Here is a 5134-nt window from a genome sequence, read left to right on the forward strand (position 1 = left end):
ACAGCACAAAGTCCGTGGGTCCTGTGTCTACAGTCACCAACTTCCGGGCTTGCGACTAAAGGGAGCCAAGCAGCTCGTGAGCGTTTGAGACCAGCTGGGTCAGCGGAAAAAGGCTGGAGAGAGCGACCGCGGCTACCACGGCGGCGGTGCAGGCCCTCGGCCGGGACTCTTCCCTGCACCGCCACCAGATGGCGCGCTTGGCCCGCCGTTCGCGGCTAAGCTAGGGCGGGTGGGGAGGGAGTGGGAAGGAGGACGTCGGGTGCCTTGGAAACGCAGGGCGCGGCACCGGCTGCGGTGGAGCCGGTGGGCCTGGTCCACGGGCTGAACGGAAGTGCGAACTATCGGCCCACGGCGGGGTATCCACCGCTGGAGGCTGTGGAGGGGATGTCAGGAGACTGGCTGGCCTCTCTTCTTGGTCCCCGACTCCTTCCAGTGTGACACTGAAGACTTTATAAGCATCCCCGGCCCACCCTCCACAGACCCCCCTCCACGGGCCCCCCTGTCCATGGGCCCCCCTGTCCACGGGCCTGGGCTTGCGCCGCTTCGAGATCAGCCTGGGGGTCGCGCCCTCCTGGTCTTGTCCCGAAGCGCCGTTCTTGGGCCGTTAGGAGCTGCTGGGAAGGGCTCTGATAGGCCTACCCCCTTCTCCACCCAGGAGATGAGAAGGAAGGCAGTCCTTTTTAATCTGGTAAGAATGTCAACCCATCTCTCCACCTTGCGGTAGAATCCCTGGATACATTATTTGCCCTCTCGAAAGGCAGGCTCTGAATTTGATTCAGGTTTATAACCTTCACGGTGCCCTCACACAGCCCCTAGCACACAGCAGATGCAGAGTAGACTAAGAATGCCTTCCCTTCTTGCGAGGCTTTATCACTTGACAGTTTTCCCAAAGTGTCTGGAGCCTCATAATAGCCGGGACAGCAGCTAGGACAGATGGAGGAGGAAACAGGTTTGAAACAAGTCAGAGGTTCAGAGACTTGGCCGAGGTTATACAACTCCGTGCAGGAACGGGGACCAAGCTCAGTCTTGTTCTCTTAGTGCCCCTCTCACCAAATTCTGAGTCTAGTGAATGCTTTCTAAGTGAGAACCTCACATATTCTTGCATCCTTCTCAATATCAGTGCAATGATCTTCCCCTGTAGGTACTTCATACGTGCTAAGTGTGTTATTGATGTCTTTCACCCTCATATCCCAATTCATAGATTGGTTTCAACTTCTTGCTCTGGATAACCACAACATTCTTCTAAAGAGAACTTGGCTTCTTTTATGAATTTGTCACATTTGTACAGTACCATGTTTGTTTCCTCACTCCCTTATCCCATAATTTTCTGCTGGGCAAGAGAGAGAGTTGAGGAAGTGATTAAGAGATGGGAAAAGGTGCCCTATCTAAGCGACCCCCCCCCCCCCAAAAAAAGGAAAAAAAAGATTCATGTTATGACAGAGGAGAAAAATAATGACTGGATATTTATCAGTCTGTGTGATAATTGCTCATGGATTGCCTTACAGCCACCTCCAGAAGATCCTCTTTAGACTCACTACTGCTATTTGAAGGTAGAAAGAAACACTTTTTGTTCTCTACCATCATTATTGCATATTTTTCCCTTATCCTAATAATAATATTCTCATAGTTATTTTTCTTTTCTTTGTTGATAATTGTAAAACTGAAGAACAATAAGAATTGGAAAAAATGTAGTTCTGGTTACTAGAGAAGTTAGTGTAATAGACTGCATTTCAAACTATTTGATATTAGCAACTCTGGATCAGAAGACAGAATAATTTTAAAGCTAAGACTCCAATATAATTTGGGTACTACAGTAGAAAAATGTGCCATGACTAAAGGATTTGCATTGGTGAAGAAAATACATGCTAATGTAATGTACATCATCAATCATCCAAGTGAAACTTGAAAATGTCACTCATCTAGATATTTTTAAATACCTTGATTTTAATATACGATTTTAACATATTTCCAAACAAGACAAATTTTACATTTTAACACTAATGCTTTTGGACCCTGACATATATACATAATCAATACAAAAAGATGTCTCAATTTTTAAAATTAATGCTTAGGTGGTACTATTACCACTGAATGGCTTTAAATTAATTCAGGATTTTTAAAAACATTTACTGGAGACCAATTCTAATGGAGTTAAAAATGTGTTCTGTGCAATCTCATTTGCAGTAGCCACAAAATGAATAAAATACCTAGGAACCCCCTGTCCGGTGTCATATCCCCAGTGCCTGTCCCCAGATCGAGGCCTGGGCCCCTTCAGCCGTGTCTATCACAAGCACCACCAGCAGGTCTGACAAACTGCCCTACAAAGTCGCCGACATTGGCCTGGCCTCCTGGGGATGCAAAGCCCTGGATAGCGTGGAGAACCAGGTGCCAGGCCTGATGTGCATGTGGGAGCTGTACTTGCCCTCCAAGCCCCTGAAGGGCACCCACATTGCCAGCTGCCTCCATGTGACCCATGGATATGGCCATCCTCATTGAGACCTTCATTACCCTGGGTGCCAAGCTGCAGTGGTCCAACTGCAACATCACCCAGGACCATGTGGCAGCTGCCATTGCCAAGGCTGGCATTCCAGTTGTACGCCTAGAAGGGCGAAACAGAGGAGAAGGAGTACCTGTGGTGCACCAAGCAGACATTACACTTCAAAGACGGGCTCCTCAACATGATTCTGGATGTTGCTGGGGCCCCCACCAACCTCATCCACACAAAGTACCCACAGCTCTTGTAGGGCATTTTTTTTAAAGTTCTGCTGCAGTGTGCTTCTTTCTTCCTGTCTCAGTAGCATCTTGCCTCATCTATACTTTGTAACTGGGGGCTAGTTAAAGCACCATGCAGAGCAGGCATTGAATAGATGTTTGTAGTTACTGACAGATTCGACGTCTGTTTGTCAGATATTCTAAGTGTAACCTTCCTGGAAGATAACTGCATTTACTTTGTGAATATTTTTCTAGGATTCTCACCCTTTACTGAGAGAAATCTTCTGGGTGGTCAGGAACTGTGAATCCTCGTAAATGTTTATGAAAGGCCCCATGGTTTATAGCACATTATCAAATGCAAAAATAGATGTTGAGGTACTATCATTAGCCCATTGCAAAAATGCAGCTATTAAGCAGGCAGTCCAATTGGCTTACCAATTTTCTTGAAGTGTGTGAAACAGTGAATCTTAATAGAGTTTATGTATAAAGCATTTGTGCTTTAATGGGTCCACATTTTCACTCATATTTTATTAAAATCCTTTGCCATAAGCTGCAGTTAGGTAAGTAATTATACATTAGTCAGAAAATTAAAAACATAAAAGCCAGGTAACTGAGGTAATTGAGCAGGATGAGGTCATTTTTCCTCCAGCACCAGATGGGTACCACAGGTAAAACCATAACACTTGGTCTCTTCCATATGACTTAGAAAGAGGTAAATGTTGACATTTGTTTTAACTTTTAAATAAAATATTTTATGGTAAAATTATTACTAAATAGTAAGTTATTGTTTTAAAATGAAACATTTGTCAGTATGCTTTTGTGCAACAGTAAAGTTTAAAATTCTAATTCTAAAATGGAAAATAATATAAAATTCAACTCTGCGTCTGAAACAAAAGAGTAATCTTTTCTTAACTGATAATTTCTGTGAATTGTGGTGGTATCATGATGACACCTTTTGGTGTGGAGCCTATTAAATTATTATCAACACTTTCATATTTGAGAAGACACTAATGTACTAATGTATTAAATCTTTTTGTTGTATCATCTGTGTGCTTTTCAGTTGGAAAGTATTGTGGTATATTTGCATTCGTGTATATGCTCAAATTAGTTAGCATACACAGTAGTGCAAACCTGGTTTGAAAAGTCGCAGACATTAAGACAGACTTACTGGAAGTCTGAGTGTGCAGGCAGCATGTCTACAGAGAAAAAGCATGTTTTCATTTTAACAAGTTTTTCCACTTTGGAGCTGAATGGTCTACAAAGATTTACATGGATTGCCAATTCAGTGACCCAAATCAATGAAGGTTGACAATAGCAAGCCTCATGGATTAGTCTTCCCACACATCATTGTACTTGCAGCAGGCAGACATTCTATACTTTAGTTACCCAGAACCTGAAGAAGCTTAACCTGGAGAAACAACTGAAGGGAAAGAGGAAGGGGCACTATACAGAGATAGAGCTAGAGATATATACCTTTTTCTGTATCTCAGACACTATGCTAGGTGCTTTAAATATTAGCTTATTTAATCCTTACAATAGCTCTTAGCGTAGAATTGTTATCCTTCTCCCTTGACAGATGATGAAACTGAAGTTCTTCAAAAAGATTAAGTAACCTATGCAAGGTCACACAGATAATAGTGATGGATCTAGGATTAAAGCCCATGTCTGCCTGATTCGTTCATGCATCCACTCATGTGTTCATTTGACAAGCATTTATTGTGTGTTTATTGTGCTTGGTGAGGAAATACAATAGTGCACAAGAATTACATCATTCCTACTCTCATGAGAGTTTCCAGCCATTTAAACAAATAATTACAAAGGTTATATTATATGCTTTCCGCCATACCTAACTACTGATACATTTATTTAAGGCTAGGTACTTATTCTTTTAAGATTAGTGGAAATTAAAAGATATAAATATGTTAAGGAAGACCATAATCTGAAAAGTCTACGTTAGTACCCAAACCAAACCTATGAAAGTACTCCTGCTTACTATAAACATCTGTGAACAGTGGGTCTTGATTTTCCCTTTTAAAATGTATTTTTGACTTATTATCATTAGGTATGAAACCAATTAATAGCTGATGAGCAGTTATTATTAATACATTATTATTTGCATTTGCAAATATCAACCATTTAAAAAGTACTTCAATGTGTGCTTTTATTTGCTCTTTATATCAACCCTGCCCAAACCTAATTTTTTTTGGATCCTGATTCTAATTCTTAAGTCTTTTGGATCCTAGCTTCTTCGTGCTCATAGAAAATTGTGGTTTTGTTTTCATTTTCTTTGAAAACTTAATAGACATTTAATTAATCTCTCTCCCACCTATGAGTGAGAACATGCGGTGTTTGGTTTTCTGTTCTTGTGATAGTTTGCTAAGAATGATGGTTTCCAGCTGCATCCATGTCCCTACGCTCAGGG

The 5134-nt window shown here is 41.9% G+C and overlaps 1 protein-coding gene across 2 annotated transcripts in view; it reads left to right on the forward strand.

The window, feature by feature from the left end:
* The first annotated feature begins 261 nt into the window (after window positions 1-261).
* Window positions 262-5134, forward strand: part of CCDC83 (coiled-coil domain containing 83) — a 67338-nt gene continuing 62465 nt past the window's right edge. The window contains exon 1 of one of the 2 annotated variants that reach the window (XM_017850915.1): window positions 262-688. The gene's annotated coding sequence lies outside the window, so the exon portion shown is untranslated. The remainder of the gene's footprint in view (window positions 689-5134) is intronic. The other variant, XM_017850914.1, reaches the window with a different exon arrangement.

The sequence above is a fragment of the Rhinopithecus bieti genome, unplaced genomic scaffold, assembly GCF_001698545.2.
Source record: "Rhinopithecus bieti isolate Rb0 unplaced genomic scaffold, ASM169854v2 scaffold_30846, whole genome shotgun sequence".
Lineage (NCBI taxonomy): Eukaryota > Metazoa > Chordata > Mammalia > Primates > Cercopithecidae > Rhinopithecus > Rhinopithecus bieti.